Source organism: Marmota flaviventris, chromosome 15 (assembly GCF_047511675.1).
Source record: "Marmota flaviventris isolate mMarFla1 chromosome 15, mMarFla1.hap1, whole genome shotgun sequence".
NCBI lineage: Eukaryota > Metazoa > Chordata > Mammalia > Rodentia > Sciuridae > Marmota > Marmota flaviventris.
Window position 1 is genome coordinate 19113175 of NC_092512.1, and position 15253 is coordinate 19128427.

Below are 15253 nucleotides of genomic sequence, written 5' to 3' on the forward strand. Positions count from 1 at the left end.
CTAACCAACTATCCATCCATCTTTTCATTAAGAGATGCTTCCAGGACATTAACTTTGTGGTACTTCTGGCTAGCATCTCAGTGAGGGTCATGTGCACTACCAACTAAAAGATGTCCTCAGGCAGAGAAGTACAGTTATTCCCTGTCAACCAACTTCTCAATGTAGAACTGCACACAGAGGAAGTAACATATAACTTAAGGCTTCGTCATAATCACATTTCTCAATCTAAAAGTGGTTAGAGGAAATTGTGGTGAAAGAGGTATGGTGCACAGTGCTAAACATGTTTTCATTTCAAATCTGTTGTAAAAATTTGGTTCGAAGCAAGATTGAGTATATTATCCTTAGGAAACTTTGCAAAGCAATAATTCGAGCCACCTTTATCAGCTTCTTAATTTTTTTGAATTTTTAGCCAGCAGAGAATCATTCAGATCTTGTTGATAGTTATTGAACAGTTCTTATGAGTGTAGAGAGTACTAAGGGAGTTTGTTTTCGACAGCTTTTTCATATCTGTGACCAAAAGACCTGACAAGAACAATTAGAGGAAGAAAAGTTTATTTGGACGTCTCAGTTCAGAGGTGACTGACTCCATTACTCTGGGCCCAAGGTTGGGCAGCACACCACAGTAGGAGGGCATGGTGGAGGAAAGCAGCTCAAAACACTGCCACCAGGAGAACATGGCTCCCTGGTGAGCAGAAAGAGAGCTCACTCTGCTCACCAGGGACAAAATATGAACCCCAAAGCCATGCCTCCATGCCTCCCGCCACTCCCTATTCGCCTACAGTTACCACCAAGTTAATCCGTGTGTGGATTGATACACTGATTAGGTTACACCTTTCATAATCTAATCACTTCACCTCTGAAGATTCTTGGAGTTTCTTACACATGAGTTTTGGGGAACACCTCATACCTAAACCATAACAGGAGCATTGTGTACTTCAAAGTTCCTCAACCTCAGTACTCTTGACATTTGGGGCCAGTAACTCTTTGTTGGGGATAAGGGGAATCCTTTGCATAGTAGGATGTTGAGTAGAATCTTGGCTTCCAGCTGCGAGTACCATCTTTTCCTCTAGTTGTAATCAACAAAAGTGCCTGCCAAATGTCCTCCGGGGAACAAAAGAGCTCCCATTGAGAGACACTGGTGTATAGCCTATAGCACTGGTTCCCAAAGTTGGCCACACCTTGGGAAGCTTTAAAAACCCTCACGATGGGGCTGGGGATGTGGCTCAAGCGGTAGCGTGCTTGCCTGGCATGCACAGGGCTCTGGGTTCGATCCTCAGCACCACATAAAAAAATAAAAATGTTGTGTCCACCGAAAACTAAAAAATAAATATTTAAAAAACCCCTAATGGTGAATCCTTCCCCAAGAGATCCTGGTTTTAGTTAGTCTTGGATTCATTTAGGGCATTAGGAGCTTTAAAACCTTTCCCAGTGATTCCAGTGTATGCTCAGGCCTGAGAACCATTGGCCCAAACTGGCTGTGATGTGGCCAAACACTGACTGTGGAATAGTCAAGAATACTGAGGCCTGGAGTTAGTGGGCATGAACAGGTCTGATCCAAGGTGGGCAACTTACAGTACTTGTTGCCACGTACTATGATATTGCCTTTCTCTTTTGCATAGAGTGCCTGTCTCTTGTGGATTGATTTGTCTTGATTTTGGAGCACACATAGACATTAACAGTATCTCTCTCTTTTGCTAGTAGTATTCCCATTGCATGTCCACAGGGGAACTATTAAGTCACAAAGTGACAGTCAAAAGCTACACATGGAGCGGAGTGGACAAACTTGTACCTTTGGCTCACCTATGCAGGCCTCCATTTTCTCACTGATAACACAGGGGAACAAAAGTACTTTCTTTAAATGGTGGCAGACGTGTCCAAGGAATATTGCGGGGATTTGACCCCTTTATGAATTTTATGATAGATGAATGTGTGGAGATGGCAACTAGTGTGCAACAGAACAGTATTGGAATGGTGGTGATGCATGGAAATAGTATCTTCATGTTAGAAGCATTGGAACAAGTATAAATAATGGTTGTTCAGCAGAGAAATCTGTGTCCCTTCTCCACCTGTTTAACTATGACATAAAAATTGGGTCATGTATATTTTTATATTAAACTTTTTGTTAAATAAAATTTTATTTATTTATTTTTGTGGTGCTGGGGATTGAACCCCAGGGCCTTATGCAAGCAAGGCAAGCACTCTACCAACTGAGCTATATCCCCAGCCCTAAACAAACTTTAATAGCCCAAAAAAGCACTGATACAGAACTTAGTGCAGTATCTAACATATCAAGTTCCCAGTGGGTTTGCTGTTATTATGATCTCTTTGTCATTTTCCACTTGACTGTAAGCTTCTTAGAGAAGGAGTCAGTCAGGTTTTATATTTAACACTTCAGTGAAATCAACAGAATTACCCATTGGTAATTGTTGGTTATTAGCGATGGCCTTAACATAGCCAGGTTTGGACAAAAGTAAGAAATAAGTGGATTTGGTTAGCGAGATTTACTGACTATAAAATAATTTACATAGCTTTGGGTCAACAACTACTCAAGAATGTCTTCAGACCATGGGCCTTCATTATATCAACTCCTGGTTGAAAGGGAACCTGATTAACAAAGTTGGGTGCACTATCCCCATCCTTATTTCTTTATTTTATTTTATTTTATTTTTGTACTAGGGATTAAATTAAAAGCCTGGAGTAAGGTTAAATACACACTCCACCAGAGCTACACCTCCAGGTGAATCTTTTAAAAACATTTGAATTGGCTATGCCAATGGGACATTCTTTGATAAAATTGAGTGTATGTGGCAGTGAGTACTATCAACTCCAGTCATAGAGATAAACTCTACTGGTGTTAGTGAAAACTCTGCTATTGATGTAGCACACTTCTGACACTCAGAAGTTCACTGGCCAAGACTGGCCTCCGCCCTGAGTTTTAATAGTGTGCACTCTGATCCTTATTTATAAACTAGAAAACCAGAGTGTTGATATGGATGTCCTGGTTTCAAAATATTTTAAACATGTAAAACTTTTATTTGTATTTTATTTTATTTAAAATATAAATATGTTTATTTGTATTTTACTTCAAATTATAACTGTGTCACAGAATCCGTAGTTCTTATTTTTCCAGTAAAGATACTCTACACAAATTTATCTTTTCCTCATCTATGACGTGACTGGAGCTCCTGTTTCATTTATGGTGTTTTTATTCATGTCTATCAGAGGAAAACTAATGCAACTTTATATAGTTATTCCAAGCCCTGAGTTATGTTGTGTATCCTTCAGAAAATGCCCAATAAGACTGGAAGAAATATCTGAAAGAAAACATTTTTTAATGGAATCTCCAAAAATAAAGTCTGTAAAATTCCATCCTCAGCTATTTACTTTCTTCTTCTTCTTCTCCTCCTCCTCCTCCTCCTCCTCCTCCTCCTCCTCCTCCTCCTCCTCCTCCTCCTCCTCCTCTTAAGATATGAAGCTCTATATTATGCACATATATTGTAAAATTTACTTTGGGAAAATGGAAAGATTTTCTGAAAAAGTTGTAGAGACAGATCAGACATACAAAATGCATGGAACACTATTTGCAGCTTTGCTAAATGATTGCTACAAACACTAAATGCCATACAGACATGCAGGGAGGAACCCTGAAAGCCAGCACAGTAAGGAATATTGTCGTGCAGAGCCTGGGCCTGCAGTGGATGCAGAATAGCCCATTCTTGCTGGTCAGTGCCCGTTTCAGTGCTGTGTAAAATCAGCATGCTTCCCACACAGAGCGGTTTTAATTTAAATCCCTCTGGAGTCCTCTCCCACCAGACTGGAAATGTTAGGCTCCCCAGGGCAGATCCCAGGTGCCAGGAGCCTCCCACTTCATGGGCACTCTATTTCAGTTTTCATACCCAGACCTGTTTTACAGATTGTTGGCTCTCCTCCTACTTTCACATATTTTACTCTTACTACAGGTAGAATTTGTTGCCCTGATATTCATATGTTGAAATCTTAACCCTCATAGCCTAAAGGAGTTATCAACTGAAACTTCACAAATTGCCATGTTGATATTGTAGTTGTAAAAGTAACAAGATGGTCATTAACAGCAATCCCTCTCTATCTTTACCTTGCCTTCTTTCTAGAACCTTAAACTACATATTTTGATGTACTGTAGTATGTATATAACACTCATATTCTATTAATTGGCTTCTTGTCTGCCTCCTCCTGTTTACAGTTATATTCTCTAGTACCTGGAACTTAGTGTGCACTAATAAATACTTGTTGAATGGATGAATGAAGGAGTGAGCGGTCTTTAAGTTGATGCTCTGATTAGTCCTTATGAAAGAAGGGACTTACCTTCTGGGTTTTCTACTCTCTGAGTTTTCTGGGTGAAGACATGAGAAAAACCTGGGCTTATGGGAGCTGGAGTAGTGATGGGGGAGGTTTAAAAAGGGAATGATTATTTTTTAACAAAAAATTTCAGCAATTCCACTCTCAGTTATCAAGTTGTGCCATGCTTCAGGATACCGTATGGTCTAAGGGACTTCTTGATGACTTTCCAGTTTTCTACTGAGTGGTCATAAAGTTCACCTTCTTAATACTAAATTCACCACCTCTTTGCTCATCCTTCCGGTTTGATTCACAAAGAAGAAGGGAGCTATGTGAAAAGGAAGCTTAATTTCCTGGACTCACCCTGTTATTGTCATAACTAAACCATTTGCAGATTTTTTTCCCTTCCACAGCATAAAACAATGATCACACTTGACCTATATTAAAAATAAGTTGAAGCATATATTCATCATTGAGAAAGACACTATGAGCTAGTCACACGTCTAAAAAGCTCTTTCATGTGGTTCAAATAGCAAAGCTATGAAGATTTTTAAAAACTAATGATTTTTTGTTGTTGTTTTCTTTGGAAGCGGCATTTAAAATTCAGATTAATTATTGAGTTGTTAATGTGTTCTAGAATCTTGTAAGATTTGAAAAACCATCTTAAAAAAACCTGCATTTGCCTAGTTAAAACAATGAAGGGTTTGACGCTAAATAGGTTGACTCATGGTTGCACAACTTCTTGCCCTAGTGTTTGTAATTCCAGACACCCAGTTCCCTGGAAGAAAGAAAGGTTTTGAACTGGAGTTGGTCCCTTGAGTGGAACAGTTAATAGATTATGTCCTGATAGATTACGTTTGAGAACAGTATTTCTTCATGGGCAGCCTGTGTACTGTTAGATCTCCTCTTGCCTTATCTTTTGAGCTGCATGATTAGAAGTGGTTACTGCAGTGCTGTGGAAAAATTCACCAGGAGGTTATCATATTTAATGTTTCAGAAAACTTGCTTTTGAAGGCGATAACAGCATTTCTTAATCACTGTGCCGTTGGGCAAGCACAGGTGTGTTGCATATCGTTAAATCACTCTTTCCTGAGGACATAATGTTGTTCTTTGAAAGTATTTGGCTCTCTTTCCACTTCTTTTTCTCCTGCCTTCTCCTTATGCCAAAGAAAGCACATTTCCCAGACTCACTCTCCATGCCCAGCAAGGTATTCCTTCAGATATCCTAAGGAATATGTGTGTATGTATGTTCTTTAAAATCACATTCAACCCCAGTTCCATATCCAGGCTCAAGGATGAATGTTTCCCATTCCTTTCTGGTCTACATACGTGGACTGAGCATCTCTTGTGTACAGAGATCTAGAGATAAAAACATTGACAAAGTACCAGTACCAGTCCTCAAGGCACTTAAAATCCACCTGGAAAAACAGACTTACAGAGAGGCCACATTCTGTATTCTTCCCTTCATCTGCCTCCTGTTAAAGTCAGGGAGAATGATGGTGTCACAGACAGTTCAATCCTAGTAACAAAAATGGTGGATTGGAATGATATTTCAGTCCATGGTGGTTATGTTCAAATTATAAGTCTTGAAAGGACAGTGATGGAAAAGCAGGGGAACATTGATATGGATTGGTTCTATGAAGCTGGCTACCTTTTCATTTTAACTGAAAGATAAAACCAAAACCTTTGATCTGCCATCAGAACCTGCTACAGCTTTAGCCTGAACCTACTTTTCCATCTTCCCACGTGGACACTTTGCTTTTTCAGATAGATAATTCTAATTACCTTCTGGCCAGCAGCTGATGGTTTATCTTGCATGAACAATGAGTGAAAGAATGAATGAATGAACTGAAGTACAAATGTATGGATTTCTTCTTCCACTGCTATTTTCACACCATTTTCGACATATTCTACATCAAGGATATTCTAATTCCAAATTCCAGAGAAAGAGGGGATCTGACTGGTGTGGCTAGGATCGAGCATCTCTTCTTTCCTACAGAGAGCTGAGTTTTGGAAGTCAGCCAGATGCCCACTCAGCCAGCATCCTGGGCACACCCTCTGAGAAGGGATTCCTGGGCAAGACCTGCCATTCCTTGGAGTAGCTTGCAGAACAGAGTTCTTTAAGAGAGTAATGGGTATCAAGTGTCTGGAAGGAGCAGTCAGAAGCAAAGAGTTGCTGGTTATTCTCCTTTGCCCTTGAAATTGGTAAGAAGTTGAAGTGGGGACCAGAATTGGAATGGCTTAAAAGGAATATGAAGTGGTATTTTGAGGGGAAAGCCAAGCCTCTGTTAGGGCAAGTTGAAGGAAGACAGAATATTTTTTAAAATAAGATTGAAGAGAAGAGAAAATGTTATCTTTTTAATAAGGAAACATACTTTTGTTTTGCCATAATTTTTCTCACTATCTCATTATGATTAAATATGCACTGAATGAGACTACATGTGTATTATTACTTTTTAAAATTCATCCTACTTCCAAACTGTATAAATTTAAGGAAAGCAACCCACTTTTAGGTTGGATTTTGCCAATGATTATTGAATGACGCCATGAAAGATGTGTGAGTGAAATGAGTCAGTGAAAACAGAGCAACGGGGAATGAGAAGTAGGCATGCCTGGAAAACTATCAGCTTCATGTAGTTTAGATAATTCACTTCAAAACATATTTGCTATTCTATTAGTTTGCTGGCAGAACTAGTGTTCAAAGTTAACCTAGCATAGTCCAGCCAAGACGGCTAAAACATATTTGCAAAATCTTTCTAGATTAATTTAGAATTACATATTATAGAACAATTAATCAGGTCTGATAAGAGGAGATCCTTCCATTTTTACACTTCCTGTGAAAAGTGGTGCCCTTGCCGTAGAGGCCTTCACACAGGGAGAGTTGACTGGAGATCAAAGGGAACCTGTTACCCTTGTTTTTCTTTCTGAGTGAAAAGCAAAAGGTAAATATCATAGTCGAATGAAAAAGTAAATTGGATTTTAAAGTTTTATGTGTATTTTCCCACTCTGAGGCGCTCAGACTTCGTTCAGCTGTACAGTTATAATTGAAAAAACCTCTTAAAATGTGACACGTCCCCATGAGTGTGTTTTAGTATATATTAGGTGAGTGCGTTTTACACTATTGGATGGGGATGCTGTCATATAGTATTTGTTATGTTTATAGCATAACATTACATGTGCATGCATGTACACCACAATATTATAGATATGTAAGTTTATGTACCTACATACTTATTCATAATTGAAATTATTACTTCCTTTGATCCTAAAACATTCTAGAGTATCTATTCATTTAAAGAACATAAAGCTGTGGTTAACATTCTCCACTTTATTTAAGACAGGCTTTCAAAATAAGCAAATGTGAAGTGAATTTTTAACTAATAAATCTTACTTTCCAATTGATCTTAACTTTTAATGTGATACATTCCCAGAAGAAGAACATTTCCAGTAAATGCTATAAATGTTAGAGGGAAGGCCTGAAGGATTCGGTTATCTCCAAAGTGTTATAGATTGAACTGTGTTCCCCCAAAGTTGCTATAGTGAAATCCTAACCCCCAGTCTCTCAAAAGATGACCTTATTTGGAAATAAGATCATTACAGACATCATTAGTTCAGATAACGTCATTCTAGAGTGGACGAAGCCCCTAAACTAATATTACTGATACCCTCATTGAAAGGGGAAATTTGGACATGCAGAAATTCGTGGAAGGAAGACCTTGTGAAGAGACACAGGGAGAAGATGGCCACTTAGAAGTTACCATGCAGAGGCCAGAGACATTCCTTCACAGCTCCTTTGAGGGAACCCACTCTGCTGACACCTTCATTTTGCACTTCTGGTCTCCAAAACAATGAGACAAGAAATTTCTCCTGTTTGAGCCACCCAGTTTGTGGTACTTGATTTGACAGCCTTAGCAGACAGATACACCTGCCTAAGTAGTTTCATCAGTGGTATAGTCATGCAGGAGGCTAGGGCCACTCCCCACCAGGAAGGGACTTTCATTTTGCAAATTCCAACTCCATACCCAGCTCCTGGAACTTTCCTTGCACTTCTCTTGAATGTTGGACATTTTTAATGTCTGGTAAGGCTGAGCTGTGATAGTGCTAGTTCAGAAGGATCCAGAGCACCAACTGAACATGCCTTTGTAAGAAGGTATCCATTCTGTGTTTTATGAAGTACACAGAGGCAAGCCAAGGGATACAGACAAAGCACATACAGAGGCTGGATTCTTGCTTTGTCCCTTTGATCCCTGGCCTTGGGTAGCTCCCTTAAATTCACAATTGACCTTTTAATTTGTAAAATAGAAGATAGTCTATCTTTTTGTGACTCTGTGAGTCTAATTTCAAAAGTTAGAAAACTATCAGCTTCATATAGTTTAGACAATTCACTTCAAAACATATTTTAAGTAAATTGGATTTTTGATATTGATATTACAATAAGCATAAGTAAGCATACATGCAATAATAACATTTCACAGTTTTTTTAACGCTTTATATTATCCAAGTAAAAATGTCTTTTTTTTTTTTTTTAATTCAAAGTACAGAACATCTTCTAGTGCAAAACACAGTCTCTGACTTTAGCCATCTCCACCCTCCTCAACCCCCAGTGCACTTCCCAGAGGAAACCACGGGTAACAGTTTCCATATTTAGCTCTTTCCGCGGTTACCACCCTAACTTAATAATGTGCTTATGCTACATTTCCTTGATGATCAGCTCTAGACATTATCTCCTCACTCGCCACCACTTGCTCCTTTTAAAGCAAAGAAGCACTGATTCAGCACACGTTCCTGATGGCCTGTAGGTCAGCGGGCCTCCTTCAGAGTTTGGCTCACTGTGGATCTAATTCAAGCAAAGAGCTGTAGCTTCAGTCAAAGGGAAACCACGGTTAGATGGTTTCCACGGGGCACGACACAGCATTGGCAGGAGTTTGATTAATGACAAGTTTAAATTGGACCTGAGTTGTCATGTTTTTACTCCTATATTTTTTTGTCTGACCATATTTATTTTAATGAAAATAAAACAAAAGCTGAACTTAATATATCACATGTTGCTTTCATAAAAAGAGAAAATATCTGATAGCTAATTAATTTAAAAAATCTGCTTATTGAGAGATGGCAACCCGGGAAGGTGGTCCCTGCTTCTTTGATCTTAACTCATCACTAACTAAACTGATATGAAGAAGTCAACTGATGGGCATTTGTGGCATTGGTTTGCTTTGATGTTGCAGCTTTCCCTTTCTAGAAATTTCCTACTGGTTACTCAAAGAGGAAGGCAGATGAGAGAAAGAAGAGAATTGAAGCAACCATTACTGTTTCTTGGAAACACAGCCTTCTGTAATTCCCATTATTCCAGAAAAGCTATTACATAAATGACTTTGACTTATCACCTAGAAAAACCTCTTTACCATCCATGATGACAAGAAAATATATTTTACATAAGTTCTCATATTGGGCACTTTGGGTTCCTTCAAGCCCCATCGAATCCTCTGACTCATCCCCTGCTCATCTCCAGCTCTTGGTCATGAGAGGAAGTGTCACCAAAAAGGAGAGAGAAAACCCTGATTTCAACAGAATTTCACAGATAAATGTTTAAGATCTAGCTGAAAAAGACTAAAGGATGTGTTGATAAGCACATTTGTTGGTAGGGTTAGGAAAAAAAATGTAGCAGGGGTTCTGTTTTGCAAACATTTGCCACTTACCCATGTTCTTTCTGGAAACTCCCTCTTGCCTGGCTGGCTTGTCAGAGCACTCTTTCCTGATTATCCTGCTCCGGGGCAGGTCTTGCTTCCTACACTATCATCTCCCACATGTCTTTAATAGGATTTCAATAAAATGTCTTATCTTCTGTTTTCAGAGTTCCAGATGTAATTTCCTTGCAGACAATTCTAAATCTCTTTCTCCAGCCCTTGCATCTGTCCTGAACTTCAGGCTTGCCCACCAGATGTTCCTGCAGGCATGACCCCAAATTTTCTCAAATTTGACATGCTGCAAATCCCAAATCATTTCTCCCTCCAGTTTAGCTTCCCTCCTCCCAGGGACTCAAACAGGGTAACACACTCATGCTCTGTCCACTCAGCCAGGCCAGAAAACCAAGCTCTGCCTCTGTCCACAGCCTCTTTCCAGAATTCTTTTCATTTTACCCATGGTTTTCAAATCGATGTTATTTCCCCAGGCCTGCTGCCCAGGTCCCAGCCAGATCATATCATTCTGTTTCTAGACTATAGGAAGATCTTCTCAGTTCTCAGTCATCAGCTTCTTTCATCCTACATTTTAAATTTTTATATTTGTCCAGAACTATCTTACTTAATGAAATCATTATTATGTTATTCACCTGCTTGAAAATCCTTGATTAGATCCCTGAAAACTATAGGAATACCACCAGATCTTCAGAGCCTGACACCCACCACTTTTCAAACTGTCCCCATTGGACGTTCCGCATATACCCAGGGTCCACATGGAGTGCATAGAGGCCTGGTGAATAGATGAAGAATGAATAAGCCAATCTTTGAGTGGATGAATGAGTGAATACCTCAATAGGCCTCAAGCACCCACCATATACATGTCATGTGCTGCCAGGAAAGCTATCTGCCTCCTTCTGAAATAGAATCAATATGTCGTTGTCATTAAGGTTTTTCATGACCATGCCAATCTCAATCAATTTCTTTTCAATCTGTGGTTCTGGGGCATTTTATTCATGCTACAATGTGGCCATTAATACATGTCATGGTTATTTATGTGTGTGTTGGGTATTCACAGCAACAGGGTCTCTGAATGGCAATGAGGGCTCCCCGACTAGCACAGACCTGGCATGCCCAAGAAATGAGCTCAGGATGGAGTTCCGCCACCACTGATCTAGAAACTCACTGTATTTTTCTGCAGTTCAATAGCCACAAATATTTCCCCTCCTCCATTCTCTAATCCTTAAATCTACTCTTTGCAACCCTGTTGGATGAATCCTTTTGTTCTGAAAATGAAAGGTTAGAACACCCATGAAATGAGGGGTCAGAACTCCTGATTTAGAGGTCATTGCCTTCTTAAAAATATATGAAGTTTTTTTTTTTTTTTTCATTTTTTGGTGACTGGTTGTTTTAGAGTTTGAGGCAACCTAGGTTGCAAAATAAGTATAAAATCACTTTGTGGTGTAGGAGACATCATTCAGGAAATTTTTAGCTGCCTAACCATTTCACATTATTTTTTTATTTGAGAGTAAATAAAGAGCCATGAAGAAATGTTCCTGGGGACAAGAAGGTGACATAGTTAAGCTTAAAGTGAGCCTAATAACTGTATTTTCTCTGCTAACCGGAGTCTCAGAACCCACCTGAGTTGTATCAAATAAATGCAGTTATTTCAGTTTGGGGCCACATTTGTAGGCACATATGGAGTCCGGATGTGGCTGACATTAACCGTGGGACATTAGCAGAGCTGTAGTTTGCAGAACAGGTACGTAAGTTTTAGACTTGAGAGAGAGAGTTCAGGAGAACATGAGTCTAACCAGAGCATTTCTGCTGCTGCTGCAGATGCCACTGTTAATCGAAATTGCTTATTATTTTAACTACTTTCAATGGTGCTTTGGGGGATACTGTTGCCTTCGTATTATCTAAATCTGTCCCTGCCACCAGTGACTGGACAATGTAGGGCACTTTAACAGACAACTTATTACCTGAGAATAGGATTCTAGTTTCCTGTATTAGAATCAGGCATTTCTCCTGGGATTTCACCTTCTGTTCAAAGCTTGAACCACTTTGGTAGGAAAAATGTGGTCCTAATAATGTTCGCCAGGCACCTGTGGCTTGCAAAGTACTTAAAGCTTATTAACTCATTAATCCTCTTTGTGAATTTTGTAAGGAATGTAGATGTAAAGTTGTGTTTTCCTCCTCCCAGGGACTGAATTTGAAGCACAAACTTGCACAGGCCTTTGGGAATCATTGGTGGAACATACAAAGAAGGGACCCTACCATCTTGAAGTGTCTGAAATCAATATTTAGCAGCTGATTTTTTTTTTCTTTTTCTTTGTCTTTTTGCTGTAACTTCAATGTGGATCTCCTCTCTATAACCATCATGAACAGTCTTCATTAGGTAAATCTAGCTGGAAACATGAGCTGAAAAATAAAACCTGGAAGTCAACAGCACTTGTTCAATTGAATGGGGAATAGATACGTCGATACCATGATACATGCTCTTGGTATTTCCCCAAATTTCATATACTTATCCATTCATTGAGTCTCCTTATATGCACAGGGTAAAGTTTGTTTAATCCCCTCAGAAACATGTATGAAGCAAATAAAACCATGGTGATTGCTCTTTCAAAGGACCCAGTCTCTGACTTCCAGAAAGTTCTGTCTTTCATCATTCAAAAGCTGAATGGTAGAAATGTATCCTATTTGAAGTTTGGTATTAGATGCTTATGGCTGAAACTGGGGTGCCATTCCTACTTCTAGTTATGAGCCTTATTGCTGTCCCTTAGATCTGGTGGTAAGGGGTTATTTCTGGGGATCTGCCCAGCTTGAGGGCCTGACTTTAATCTGCATGTTTCCCAGAGAACATATTGCCACCTTATTATTTTCCTAATGAAGTATGCAGAGCCCAAGGACATGGAGACCGTTTATTCATCCATGTGTGCATTTATTCATTTAGCAAGTGCTTTTCCATTACCCACCATGTGTCAGGGATGTGCTAAGCTCCTGGGTATACTGAAATGACCAGGCTTCTAGGGGAGGAGCAGGTGGGTCATTTAGCACTGGGCCTTTAGTTAAGCTTCCTGAAATTGTTCCCAAAGGAAGTTTTATTTTGCTTGTGAATAAGGATAATCATTTTTCAAATATAACCATTCGAAGATAGGGGAGGGTTTTGGGTTTTGGCGATCCTGCTTTGGTGTTTCTTAATTTCACAATATGTCAGTAGTTACAACAGTGGAAGTGGCCTGGGACCCGGCCCACGGCTGCAACTTTGTGAAAGTGGCTCAAACACCCTCCCTGCGTCTCATTACCCAATGGGAGATGATTCATCCTTCTCCTGGAGAAACAAAGGAAGTGGTAGTCCAGGATGAGTGCACACCTTGTGGGAGCAGCCTGGAATACAAACATTAGGCAGCTTCAAGGGGACTGAAGGGGGCTTCTGGTGCTTACCTGCAAGTTAAGGAAAGGGGCCTGCAGAGCTTTGAGGCATCCTAAAGCCTCATGGGCAACTGATGGCACAATGAGACTAGAATGAGGTTCCCCTTTGACTCCAGGGCCCTGGAGAGAATGGTGCTTGGTCCCTTCCATGTCCCCTGGATGTGGGCTGATTTTAGCTCCCTCCTCCGTCCCTTTCACCCTTTTTGCCTTGGTTTCCACTCCATCCTTTCAGTTTTTCTTCTGCTTTCTGTCTACTCATGCCCCCAGTCGATCTTCTCTTTCTCTTTTCTAAATGAAGTGCACCCTGGCTTCATAATTCCTGCCAGTGTCTTTTCTGCTCCACTCCTCCATTGTTTCTACCAACAATAGAGGTTGGTTCACATCAAAAGCAGAAAGTTGGGTTTTAATCAGAACAATATTTGCCTTGTGAGCTTTGATCTTGACTTCTCCTGCCTGGGGCCAGAGTAGGACTTCCCCACAACAGTGAACTCAGGGCCTGTCGGGGGTTGCCCCCTCAGCCAGGATGGCCAGGATGTGGTTAGCCAGCTGCAAAATGAATATCGCTTGGATTAAGGGCCTGCATCCAGTCCCTTTTTTCTCATTAAAATCCCAACTACATGAGGAAGAACAGGAGGAAAAAAATAAATAAAACACACACACATTAAACAATAGGCTCTTTTTTCCAAGGTAGAGTAGGCTAGAATGACTATCTGTGTTGTCTTGTTCTTATTATTTCTTTGAGTTTTCAACAAGTGCAGCATGACAAAATTTCAACTCCGTAACTCTTCTGCAGTTCCAGAACTACCTTCTAGCTGCCTCATGGAGAGTCCCCGTCAATGTACGAAGGCTTTTGAAACTCAGCATGCTAAAGCCGAACTTAGTCTTTGACCCCAGAAACCTGCTCTTTCTCTTCAGTTTTTGAATCTGCTACTAGGTTCTGAAGCTAGAAACATTGGATTCGTCCTATACTCTTTTCTGTCATTCACTGTGTTCTGTCAATTCTGCCATTTAAGTGAATCTATTCCATATGCTACAGCTACCAGTGAGATCTACCTAAAATGCAAATCTGATCTAGCCATTTTATAGCTTGCATCCTCAGACTCAAGACCAAGACCTTCACACTTGACCTGGTCCTTCACACCCTGACTGTGGCTGTCAGGGCAGTCCTGTCATACCCATGCAGCAGCTACCCTGGAAGTCTGACCATGTACCCAAGCTCAGGGGTACTGAAGAATGCCTTTACATCTTTGCTCCAGTTAGTCACATGCCTGTCCACTTCTTTTATAACTGGTCACATTTCTCCCTTTCTTTTAATTTTTTTATTTTTTAAAAAAATTTATACATGACAGCGGAATGCATTACAATTCTTATTACACATATAGAGTACAATATTTTATATCTCTGGTTGTATACATAGTATATTCACAACAATTCATGTCTTTATACCTGTACTTTGGATAATAACAATCATCACATTCTACCATCATTAATAACCCCATGCCCCCTCCCTTCCCCTCCCACCCCTCTGCCCTATCTAGAGTTCATCTATTCCTTCCATGCTCCCTCTCCCTACCCCACTATGAATCAGCCTCCTGATTCAAAAAAAAATTTGCCATTTGTTTTTTTGGGATTAGCTATCTTCATTTAGCATTATCTTCTCTAACTCCACCCATTTACCTGCAAATGCCATGATTTTATTCTCTTTTATTGTTGAGTAATATTCCATTGTATATATATGCCACACTTTTTTTATCCATTCATCTGTTGAAGGGCTTCTAGGTTGGTTCCACAGTTTAGTTATTGTGAATTGTGCTGCTGTAAACATTGAT

The 15253-nt window shown here is 39.9% G+C and overlaps 1 protein-coding gene, 1 non-coding gene and 1 pseudogene across 2 annotated transcripts in view; 2 read left to right on the forward strand and 1 right to left on the reverse strand.

The window, feature by feature from the left end:
• The window catches only part of Sntb1 (syntrophin beta 1), a 234014-nt gene that overhangs the window by 13025 nt on the left and 205736 nt on the right, over positions 1 to 15253 (forward strand). The gene's annotated exons all lie outside the window — the stretch shown is intronic.
• LOC114101507 (small nuclear ribonucleoprotein G pseudogene) lies at positions 633 to 2025 on the forward strand (annotated as a pseudogene).
• LOC114106570 (small nucleolar RNA SNORA62/SNORA6 family) lies at positions 2801 to 2950 on the reverse strand. The gene has a single exon (XR_003585222.1). It is a non-coding gene; the product is annotated as a small nucleolar RNA SNORA62/SNORA6 family (small nucleolar RNA).